This window comes from Balaenoptera ricei, chromosome 10, assembly GCF_028023285.1.
Source record: "Balaenoptera ricei isolate mBalRic1 chromosome 10, mBalRic1.hap2, whole genome shotgun sequence".
Lineage (NCBI taxonomy): Eukaryota > Metazoa > Chordata > Mammalia > Artiodactyla > Balaenopteridae > Balaenoptera > Balaenoptera ricei.
In genome coordinates, this window is record NC_082648.1 from 69,007,819 (window position 1) to 69,020,873 (window position 13,055).

The following is a 13,055-nucleotide window of genomic DNA, read 5'->3' on the forward strand; positions in this document are numbered from 1 at the left end:
ATAATGAATAATAGTATTCAGATAATCTATTATAAAAGCCTTTTTTTAAAGAAAGAAAAAGTAATATGAAACTTCAAATGGACTTAGGTTATGTATAATTTAATCTGACTTTCAGTTTTCTAACCTGGGGGCAAAAACAATAGCTTAATTCAAAGCCTTATTCTTAAATGACTGAAGCAACTCTAGACACCATTACCATTTTACCTTCATACTTGGACTACTTTATATAAGCTTTATAGAGGATTAAAAAGTGATTTTATTACCTAGCTCTTGGTAATATCCTCTCAATATCTCTTTAACAATGGGAAACACTAAATGTATGTATACTGTTAACACCCTAGATTGTCTAAGCTAGGGTGTTAACAGTATACATACATTTATGTACTCTGACATTTGTGTGATGTTTTCCACTCTACAAAAAGTTATAAAGTAAGCACTATCATTGAATTTCAGAAAATGTAGGTAGCAGTATAAAATACCCATCATCATGGTAAGGGATGGCCAAGAGAGGACCTATATCTTCATAATATTATAAATTATGTCCAAAGAAAAAAAGACATACATATATGTAGTATAAAAATACAAATATACAGTTCACTTTTAGCTTTTGGGAATGAAGTTGATTAAGTTTGCCTTTAGGTCACCATTTTTCCTTTCTGTGACCTTTTTCCCCTGTAAGGGGCTTCTTTCAGTAACTAGGATTTATGCTGACTCAATCTTCCATGTTTAGAAACTTGCTTTCTTGAAAGGATATGATAAACTAATTTATTTTAACATGTAAATAGCAGGTAAGAGTTTTATGGTCACATGCAGAAGAGAGGTGTTTAGTTTAGTTTTGAACAAGGGACAAATCCTCTTAAAACCAACCTATCTCTAATCGCAGAATTCTTTCAGGAATCAGTGAACAGTGAGGGAGGTATTTTAAAGGAAATGGATTTATTCTTCTAATAAAGGTTGAATGCTATACACAAACATAACACAAAGCAGCAGGATGAAATTACATCACATAAGCAGTCACCTACACTACTACACTGACTTACATTTCATCTTGTCTTATGCTGCAGTATAATAGGTTCAGGGACTAAATATAAGCAGCTACCTGAAGACAGTACATTTTTTTCCCTGCATAAATTTAGACAATGAAAATAAAAGGAAGGGAAAGGACTAAAATATGTTGTTTAGCCTACTTTAGGAGCATTATGAAGATTAGACAACATCATGAGACACATGAGAGTGAGAGAAAGAGCTACAATTGAAAGTTATCTTTTTAACATTTCAGTGGTGTCTTAAAGTAATTATATACTTCAGCTAGATGCCTAGATGAAGTATAGCTAAAAATTGACAACACAGGATCCTGTGTGTTCCACATTAAACCTCACAGTGCTAAGTGAAAAGCAAGCAGTGATAACAAATTTATGCATTGGCTGTTTGTTGAAATAAATTGAATTTTATTACTTTAGATATACACCATGAACTCATGTTTGTGCCTCAAGCGTGAAATCACAGGAATGTTGTTTTACTCAATGTTTTCTGAAATCAGACATCACAGAAAGGACTACAATGTTCCAATACTAGACTATCAATCTCTTGTTATTGCCTAAAAATGACAATCTTTTAAAACTTTCAAGCACTTTCTCCAATTTTCTAGAAGCTTCCTGGGTAAAGCAGGAAAGAAACAGCAATATCAAGAATCAATACTGTGAAAAAAATGGGCTAAAATAATTTTTTCTCAGTAACTAGAAAGTATATTGCAACTGAAATCATACACTTATTTACAATGGTAAACTCTCAAGTTCCAAAAAGTTTTAACTTTTTTTGTAGCCCATTAGTAGGACATAAGATGTTTATACATACTAATGAAGCTTTTATTCTTATTTTTAGAATCAATGTATGGAGATGAATTTTATGAATATTAAAACTTTTTAAAACACTAAATGACACCTCAGAGCAAGTTCACATTTTTGTATTAGTTACAGCAATAGCTATAAAGTTTTGAAAGAAACTATTTCAAAAAGTTACCTGTATGACAAATTGTATACAAGTAACTCTGATGATCTGGTATGTACATAATTCATTTCGTCAATAGTTAAATTTAATGAAGAATCTAACTTACCGGTGGATCAGCCCCCTTAGAACCAGTCAGCCCTCCTGTTAGGGATTCGATATCCTGAAAAGGGGAGAGGTGTCGATTGTAAAATGCTACTCAACAGCATGGAGAATTTCCCAGTCCCACAGTGTAATATTTTCTTTAGCTACAAAGTTAGGGCACTCAGCTATATATTTTTTTTGTTTTGAGACAATCTTACACACTGTAATGCTATATATACCAATTGTCGTATCTAAAAATCTAGATATTTTCTCCAACTCTGTATAATCTGTAAATAGAAAAAAATACAAACAGACTAATTATTCTTGAAATATGTAAAGAAAATGGCTCTAGGTGGGAAAGCAGATGTTTCATTCTCTAAGAAGCTGAAGTGACGGCAGAATAGAAAAAAGAAAATTTAATGAAACTGCAATTTAACATATTATTTGCAAATATTGAACCCATGGAAAATGCTTAAACTCCAAAAATATCTAATTATCTACAGTTCACTCTATTACTATACATAGAAGATGAAAATACAAACAGATATGGACAGATTAGCTATTCTTTTATAAGGATTGATTTCTAATCTTAAATCGGTAACCACAGTAGATCATGCCTGAGAAATGATTACAATTGACAAAGGTATCACAAATGAAGAAATGGGTGATGCTGTGACAAACTCGAGAGCAAGTGTGCTGTTTTAGGAACAACTAGAGCTCAGCCTTATCAGTTGTACGGCTTTGGTCACAGGGTTACTAATCATATGGCTTTTTCAAAAGTAGCTAGAATTTTAGGTTTTTAAGTAAAATCTCTCAGGACTTTAATGTTTGCAACTGTTTTAATTTGTAAACCATCCCCCCACTCCTCCCAAATGAAAAAACAAAACAACAACAACAAAAAAACTGTCTGCTCATAGGTAGATGAATAGGAGTTTGGGGTTAAATTGATAAGTTACAGTTTTTGCTAAAAAGTTTCTTTCTTGTGACCCTGGTCACTTGTTATCTGTTTGCATCTAGTTGAATGGATAGGTTTGAGGAACCTGGGGAAATGTATTGCAGTAAGAAATCAAAGATGAAAGAAAGATAATTCAGTGAAGATAGAAGGAAAAGAAATTTAAATATCTATGATCAGAGAAACAGCCAACACCTGGATATCATTAAGAATACATGTTACTAATTCACTTGGGACTCAATTACATCATTTCACTGGTATCTCAAAAATGGGGAATCTTAACAATAAACATGGGACTCTAATGAGCATGTGAAGGAAACATTAAAGGCAGGGCAGAGAAGAAGGAAGGGATGGTGTGGTGAAAGTTCCCATCTGAAGGAGCTGACTTTGAACAGGAACTCGATGAGTGATGAACTTCTGCATGCATATTTTATTAAGGGCCATGAATGATAAGGCAACCACAAGAATGCTTGCCAAGAAACTTACTGTCTTCTTCGTAATGCATATATTGTACATAATATTTTTTCCTACCCAGTCCCTTTGAGGAACTTCTTCCCTCCCCATTCTAGTTCTAAAAGAGGCTTATAAAAATTGCTTCAAATGTTGTAGGGGCCTGCCAGAGAATTAAGGCAATATGGATTCTATAAGATATAATGGGAGTGTCTAAGTCCTTGATACTATCATTTGAGCAATGTTTGAAACTGGATGTTCTCCCTGCCTGCAACTTTAAGATAAGTTTCTGGCTCCCAAACACTAAAAGATCCTAATTAATATGTCTGCAATATAAAGTCTATTTGAAAAGGCCCTCCCTCTCCATCCTATTGAAATTCTTTATTCCAACACCACGCATACCATAAACAATCAAATCATCTAAATTATTTGATCTTACGTGATTTTTAACATTTCTATTGTTATCGAAGTAAATCATGTCAGTATACAATAAAATTAAGCATGAAACATATTTATAAATTGGCAAACAAAATTAGCATTCCTTTTGAATCCAAAGATAAAATATAATTTAAAAATTGTTTTAGAATTTCATGGAGTGAAATAAAATGGTAATAAAATGGCTCAAGTGTTAGATTAACAGAAAATAAAACACACAGCCCTTTGCACTTTTTGATAATACTCCTGTTATGACCATGACTAAAAACAAAGTTCTATTCACATGAAAGGTTTCTTCCAAGCACATTTTAAATGAAAAGAAAAAAAAAAAAGGTGTTAAGTACATTTTGAGTTAATACCTTCGTTATTCATGGAAAGGCATATAAATTATATTAACAATAGAATTTCTGATGACATTATCAGAGAGATAATAGGGAAATTAATTCAGAGAAAAAATATTTTAGCAATTTAGTTGAGGCATTTTGTCATCTTGTTAATTAAAAGTTCTACCATGATGATTTCTTGCCATTGTAGAAAAGTTGGGCCAATGCTCAGATCTGTAAAATTTTAAAGTTTTCATGATAGTCATGGTCTTGAAAAAACTAAAGCAACAATAGTATTTTGAAGATGAATGGAAAAGGCATTGGTATTTCTGTTTTTAACATGTTGAATTAAAGCAAATTATGAACTCATGGCTCTAAAGAGAATACAGATATATTCTTTTATTCTGTTTATTCTTTTAATTAAAAAAACTTCTTTTTGATCTTATTTTCTATTTTGAGTGTAAGTTGAGAGACAGTGTCCTACTTGGATAGATGCCCAAGTTAAACATGGCTTATCTATCACTTGATGCAAAAAAAAATTTTCAGGTGTGAATAACAAGCATAAGTGTGCATGAATGCATTTATGTTGTAAAATTAATAGGTGAAATAAATCCCTTGAGAAACTCTGAAAATAGTTGAAAGTGAGTCAGTCTTTCTGATGGTTGTTGAATATCTTATCTACAAAATATAACTTAAATCTTTGACAAATTTGTCTATCTTGTTATTTACATGTATTTTTATATAAATAACAAAAAGGGAGACACTAAAAAGTAAAAATATTGATTTCCTAGATAGTTTTTAAACTTACTATTGTAATAATGTTATTTGTTTGATTAAAACATTCAAAACAAACTTTGATTTTTTACTACATTATGGAATTTTTAAAAACTATGTTGTACACCATATTCATTTAGATTTAATAGCTAATAAAATAATAACTACTTACAGAACATTTACTACATGCAGGCACTCTTTAAATGCTTTATATACATTATAAACAGTTTTATAGGGTAGTTATAAGAGCCTTATAAAGTAGTTATTTCTTTTCTCACTTAGGCTAAAAGGTTTATATAACTTACCCAATATCACACAGCTATTAAGAAGTGGGGTTACAAAATATATTTGACTTCAAACCTGTGTTTTTAATACCAGTTGTAGGAGGACAGCTTTATCCTGGCATCCTGGTGACCTTGCACATATCTACGTGGGCCATGTAGGCAAGGCTAACCTTAGGCTGGCCCATGTCTTGGTGGAATATCCAGGAACATGACAAGGTAAGCAAGTCATGAAGACCTTACACATGGCTGTTTCTCATTCTCCTCCCTGGCACCAATGAGGCATGGAACTTTCCACTGCACTCATCTCCCCCATCCTCAGATCCATCTGCAGGCTATAAAACTGCTAAGGTGCAATATGGAGTGGGCTCCTCCCCAACAGAGCAGCCTGCCACTCTTGTTGTCTGTCATCTGGCTCATCCAATTTAGTGTTGTCCTGTGGGCCTAGCGACCACGTCCAGGATTAGATTTAGGCTACTGATGTGACTAAGGTGCAAAATTTAAGGAGGCACTCATTTTGAGGGTCATACAGGTGCTGATCCTGCCCTTGCAGGATCCTGAGAGTGAGTGCCTCCTTAAATGTTATACCCTAGGCACCTCATTCTTAGACATATGCAAAAACAAGCTGACATTTGTACAATCCTGAGAGCGAATGACTCCTTAAACTTTGTGCCCTAAGTACCTTACTTGTCTCACCCTAGTCCTGGCCCTTCTAGGGGTGTAGAAAGCTGACACCACGGAGACTTTGTTTATGCTGTATATGTAATATAGTCTTTCAATCCATTTGCACTCATTGTCTCCTTCCCAGTCAAATCTACAGAAGTGTGGCAAGCCAACCTGGCACCTGCCCACGTGCTGCTGCTCAGGGACGGCTTGCTGCTTAATATCAGCATTATATAGCCTCCTTTATACGGGCTGCTGTTATCTACACAGAACTAAATAAACTAGGATCTATTAATTATGGATTCCAATTCACTTCTTAAAAAGAAAATTCAGGTAATGAAAGTTTCACTTCCCTCTCCAAGGTGTCAAATACCTGAGCGAGGTTATTAGCAGTCCTTGACACAAGCTGTATAGAGTCAGTCTCTTTTAATATGGGAAAACCCTGCTTCTGAGATGGAAACCTGGTAATTCAAGGCTGACCCATGAATCAGAAGTCTTAAGGTTTGGGAAGGGCGAGCCACAGATGGAGTGGAGCAGTCAGTGTCAGAGCTCTAGGCAGAGTGAGATTTGAAGGCAGCCTGGAGCATGGGTATCACCTCCACCCAGGTTTAAAATAAACTCCACTTTGTGCTGCACTGATGCTGTTGGTTGCCCATCTGCACCTTTTTCCCTTGCTCTAAAAGTTGACATATTTTTCCCTTGACAATTTGAATGATGGAGCTATAGGGATTAATCATGTGGTTTTCCCTGCAGATCATTAAGTTCAGATGTTGTAAATCTTGCTTCCTCTGTGTGGAGGTGGGAAAAAGGAGGATATTAGAAGTTGAGGTTTCACTCAGGACTATTGCTGGATCCTTATTTTTATTCCTGAAGAGTAGGATCAGCCAGTTACGGTCAAGGAAAAGATGTTAAGGTAGCTTGGGTATCAAATACATTAAAAATGAAGAATAGAAAATTCTAAACAGTCAGTTGAATCTAACATTGCACATGCCATCAGACCCAGAATATCTTAAAACCTAATAGTTACATTTAAAGTTAATATCAAGTTTTCAAGTACTACTCTTCTACAGAATCACTTTATATAATATGAAAATACTTAAAGCATTACAATATTGTTACCAGCTATGAGTATTTTGAAATTTGATTTATGCATATTTGTAATTTGCAATTATTTTAGAATATCTTCAGAGAAAGTGATTATATTTCAATATAGAGTACATTTTCATGCACTAAACAATTTATCAAAAATATATTAGTATAGGACTTCCCTGGTGGCGCAGTGGTTAAGAATCCACCTGCCAATGCAGGGGACATGGTTCGAGCCCTGGTCTAGGAGGATCCCACATGCTGCAGAGCAACTAAGCCCATGTGCCATAACTACTGAGCCTGTGCTCTAGAGCCCGCGAGCCACAACTACTGAGCCCACGTGCCGCAACTACTGAAGCCCACGCGCCTAGAGCCCGTGCTCCGCAACAAGAGAAGTCACCGCAATGAGAAGCCCGTGCACCACAAAGAAGAGTAGCCCCCGCTCTCCACAACTAGAGAAAGCCCGCGTGCAGCAATGAAGACCCAACGCAGCCAAATAAATAAATAAATAAATTTATAAAAAAGAAACATATATATATATTAGTACAGTGAAATCAATATAAAATAGTAAAACATCAACCATATTTACTGAATTATTATATTTAAAATTTGTTTCAAGGTCTTTAAAAATATGATGAGGTATTTTATGTTTGTAGAGGAGTTTACAAAATTCATATATTCAAAATATCCAAATTAAGCATTTCTCTCATCCCTTTTATGGAAAAATTCCTCCCAAATGTCCCTCACGTTCCATTCTCTTTCGATGCAGGCTTTTGTCCCCACTACATCACTGTTACCCCTCTTATCAAGGCTGCCAATGACATCTAATTAGCTGAATCAACTGTCAAGGTTCATCATCATTTTTCTTGTCTCTAAGCCACATTTGACACAGTTAACCACTCCACCCTTCTTGAAATACTTTTTCTGGTCTTAGTATCCATTGAGTTTCACCCTCTGTGTAATTTTATTTAGTACCATGGCTTTAAGTACCATGTATGCTAATGAATTCTGGATTCCTTTTATCCTCAGAGATTTACACTGCCTACAACCTCCACTTGGGTGTATTACAGTTATCTAAAACTTAATGCAAAATCAAACTTGATTCTCACCTCAAACCTTCCCCCAAATTAGGTTTCTGTCCCAGTACTGTCCATCTTGACATCACCATTTACCCAGTTTCTTAGGTCCAAATCCATCAGCAAATCCTGCCAATTCTATCTTTAATATATGGCTTGAATTAGACCATTTCTTACCACCTGCATTACTACCAACCTGATCCCGTGGACGAAATCAACAATATTCTCCCTTGGGCTAAAGAATGATCTTCCTAACTGTTGTCCCTGCATCTGTTCTTGTATACTCATTCCTCATATATTCTCCACACTGCAGTCAGAGCTATCTATTTAAAATGCACATTAGATCAGATTACTCCCATGATCCAAACCCCTCCATGGTTTCCCACTAATCTTACAACAAAATACAAACTTATTACTATGTCATGCAAGCCCTGTGATGATCTGGCTTTGCCCACCTCACTGATCTTGTCTTTTGCCATATCCTTCTTTCTCATGCCACCCAGCCACACTGGCTCCATTGCTGTGCAAAAAACAAGCCAAATATAACTAACTGTCTAAATCAGTGAAGGTTCTACCCAGAAACAAAAGGCTAACTCAAAAACAATGTAAAAGAGCATTTAATCAGAGGATATTTTATAGAGGTATGGAGGGTTTAATGGATCCAGTGGACTGTGAAGCATGGAGACTGACGGAAAGTCATAATAACCACTCCAAGCCCAAAGGAGTAAGGTAAAAGAACAATGTTGTCAGGAGTTCAGCAAGGGATGAGCGCCACTCATCAGCCTCTAGAGCAGTTGGCCGCATGTGGAGCTCAACAAGTACTTTTTGAATGGATGAATGACTGACTGAATGAGTAAAGCAGGTAATATAATTTTATACCTAAAAAAGCCAAGTCTCAGAGTATACAAATGATGAAGTATTTCTAATTGTTGTATACATGTATCACTTTTAAAGCATGGCTCAAGGTAATAGTGTCTGTACATCAAATCTTTTTCGAATGCCTGAATGAACAAGTTAATGAATGACTTGCCCAAGATCACACAGCCGGTAAATGCTCCAAAGCAGCTTTGAAATCCTGGGTGTTATAACCCCAAGCACGATGTACATTTTTTTCCATTATACATCACTAATGAGATATCCTCCTTAAAAAAAGACACTCAACTCTATATTATCTTGAGGCAATACATTTCTATATATCCCAGAGTTTCTAGTTCATAAGAAGGAAAATACACAAAATGATTTAATAGACAATAAACAATACATTAAATTTATCTTCTGGTGAAATACTGTCAATACTTCAAATTAAAAACCTGATACCCTAATTATTGCACAATAAATAAATCAATGCTTGATAACTTTATATAACATATGTGCTGAGCATTAATAAACAGTTCAAATACATTAAACTAAAAATCAATAATGTTTATTTTTATGTAACATTTCATAGTGTGTAGGTACATAGCACTGGCAATGATTAACAGTCAGAAAACAAAATTTCTTTTAAAAAATCATTCAGTTTTTTACATAAGGCTTAATGGAAACAATCTTTCATCCCAGAACACCAGCTCCTTGAGGCAAGCATCCAAATAATGAAGCTGAGTTTATTAATGAGGCATCTTCCTGCTCTACCAGGCTTAAGCTGTTAGTGTTTCCTTGGCAACTTTACAGGGTAAATTTCCGGGGAGGCAGAGAAGAAGCAAGAAACACACACAACCAATAAATCGTCTTTCTTGCGGAAGCCAGAAAGAGCCCTATTTAGTCATTCTTTAAAAATTTTTAATAAAGGAAAATATCTACACTCTTACTGCGAGCATAGTCCAGCCCAAATCTGAATTTTCCCTGAGCCACACAATTAATTCCTTCAAATGAGAATGACTGAGCATCTGTTATGACTGAGGCACTGTGCTGGACACAGAGAGCATGATGATGAATAAGTCAAGGTCACAGCTTTCAAAGAGTTCACAGTCTAGTAGGGCATGAGAATGACAAAGACAATTTAGTCAACAAGTGCATGCTGCACACAAAGTAAGCACAAGGCACCACACTGAATCTGGTGTATGGAATCCAGAGGCTATGACATCCTCTCTGACTTCAAGGATCTTTCAGAATGTCAATCTGAAGAATAACATGAGGAAGAATTCAGAGAAATAAGGTGCTGAATTTACAACATATAGGGGTTGTAAAGGGAAATTTTATAAAGTGACAATGTCTGAGTATTTCATGTTGCTGGAATTGTATTTGTTTGTGAACGCACACTGGGTAAATCTGCCCTAAGACCTTGGTTGGGTAACATAATAATTAACATTTATTAAGCATCTACTGTACCAGATGCCATGCTGAAATTTCTATTGCCTCATTAAAAAGCATCCCAGCTCTTTTAGCTGATTATTTTCACCATTTTTAAGATGATGAAACTTAGTCTTCAAGAGTTTAAATGACTTGACAAAGGTTACATAACTACTAAGTGTTCAAAGCTAAACAGGCTAACTTCAGAGGCAATGATTTTTAACTATTATGCTCTCTTGAGTAAGTGGAGGTGTGGAAAAAAATGTGGAGGACATCTTGGCATGCCACATAGTGACTTGGCAGAAAACATACTTATTCAATATTTGTAGAAGAAATGAATAAAATTGCAAGCAGAATTTTTCTGAGGTGAGGTGGATATTCTCTGATGGAAAAAAGAATATCCTTGTCTGACCTACAGATAAGAGCGTTAATGCCACTGGATTTAGCAAAAAAGTAAAATTCCAAAGATTTTTGCTATATATTTCTAAGTTCAAAGTATCCTTTTCAAACTCAAACCTAGACAGGAAATCTAATATGTATCAAAAACATAATTGTGACAGTGTTGCATGGAATAGGGTTTTCTGAAGAAAGTACCAAAGAGATTTAAGGTTCTGCCTTTTCCATGGAGTGCCCTCTTTGAAGCACTTTCCATTATGATTTTTCTGTGCTGCTCTTTTTCTTGTCTATTCCCTTCCATATGGCTGAGGTGATAAAGGGAACCTTTTACTAAATCCTGACTCAGACTCAGCTCCTTTTTGCCAACTTTTACACATTGATGGGTACTTGTTATCTCAAATTTAATATGGCCAAATCAGACCTCATCTCCTCTCCTCCTCTGCCATTACTCTGGGCAACTGCCTCCATCCAATTTCTTCTCCCAGCATTTATCTCTTTTGGCATTTCCAATAAACAGTCAATCGAGATTTCTGGAAGTCAATAGAGTGTTCCCTCACTCTGGTATTCAAATACCAAGCCAGTCAATTTTTCTTTCTAGATATCTGCTTAGTTCAATCTACTACCCCCTTTCATCATCCACTCCATTCACTACCTTAGTTCAAAGCCTCATTTTATTTTTCCCTTATTCCTGGATTTCTCCAAAATAGTGTCTTTTTTGAGTTCTTTTTTCTACTCTCATCCTTATACAATCTCTTCTCCAGAGAAGTGTTTCTCACAATGTGACCTGGAAACTAGTAGCATCAGTGTCACCTAGGAACTTACAAATGCATTTTCTTGGGGTTTACTCCAGTCCTGCTGAATCAGAAACTCTTAACAAGCCCTCCAAGTGAGTCTGATGCCGGCTAAAGTTTAAGAACCACTACTTCAGAATGATGTGTTTCAAATGCAAATATGTGTATGTTACTCCTATACTCAAAATCCTTAATAAGATCCTATTCTTTTTAGGATGAAAAACATATCAAGCATATTTATGCATGAAGTCATTCATTATATAGTTCTAGACTTTTCTTATTTCACTTTTTACCACTTCCTCAAAAGAAACCTTATACTCTCTATCATAATGAACCCTGTACTTCCCTTTTGTGTCAAGTGTTTTCTTACTTCTATGCTTCTGCACCACAGATCCTTCTGCCTAGAAAGCCACCCCTCCCTCCTCTGGATAAATCTTACCCTTTGAGACTCAGCCCAGGCATCACCTCCTCTCAGGAGACTTTCCTGAGTCCCTCAAGCTGGGGTAATGGTTCTGCTGCTACTTCCACAGCATCTTCCACTTAACCCACTCACAACTCTACCACATCATTTTATAATTGTCATTTTACTCACCTGTCTTTGCCATTCATTTGAAGGCTAAATTAGCTCAGTGAGGCACTTACCATCTCTGTATCTTCAGTAGTTATCACAAAGCATGACCAATAAATGTTAAAGGAATTTCATAAATTTATGTTGAATCTAGCCTCCCATGAACTCCTATAAGGAGAGGGCAAGCTGATTGGCTGACAGTAGTACTTGGGATCACTTTGAAACGTTCATTATCCTATATTAGTACATTTTCATTCTGGATATATATTGGTTTGGTTAGTGTATACCAGCCATTGAGAAGCTGATTATCTTTGAGTTTACTGCAGAATTTAAACTTCTGGATGGCAAGACTGATGATCAGATATTTTTGTTAACACAACAGAGAACCAATCATCCCAAGAGAACCTGGCTGAGGAGTAGCCAACAGCCCTTTAATTCTACCTCAAGCGTACAAGATGTAACACACATGCAAGAAGAAATATCTTAGTGATCAAGAGAACAGGTTCAAGCCTAGCTTCACTACTTACTAGCTATGTGACCTTGGGCAAATTGCTTTATATACCTCATATAAAATAAGTCAACCTATGTCTTACTACTTATCTTAGGAGGACCTTGGAGTATTAATTACAATTGTTCATGGAAAGTTAAATTGATAACCTATAGTAAATTATCAATTAAAAGTAGCTATTATTATGCATGGAATAATGTACAGGTACAGATTAGATTATACATGTATAAAATAGTCTATGGACACATTACATAATGATATACATTGAAACAGATAAGCATTAGCATGCATGTAGATGAGACCAACATACAGATTAATTTTAGGTACGAATCTCCATTAAATTTCTAGAATGTATTTTCCCTGAAAGGCAAGAGATCC

General features: G+C 35.5%; 1 protein-coding gene across 1 annotated transcript in view; it reads right to left on the minus strand.

Annotated features, from left to right (window-relative positions):
• PPFIA2 (PTPRF interacting protein alpha 2) overlaps positions 1-13,055 on the minus strand; it is a 405,353-nt gene that overhangs the window by 380,532 nt on the left and 11,766 nt on the right. Inside the window, exon 2 of the mRNA XM_059936601.1 lies at positions 2,114-2,167. The gene's annotated coding sequence lies outside the window, so the exon portion shown is untranslated. The remainder of the gene's footprint in view (positions 1-2,113; positions 2,168-13,055) is intronic.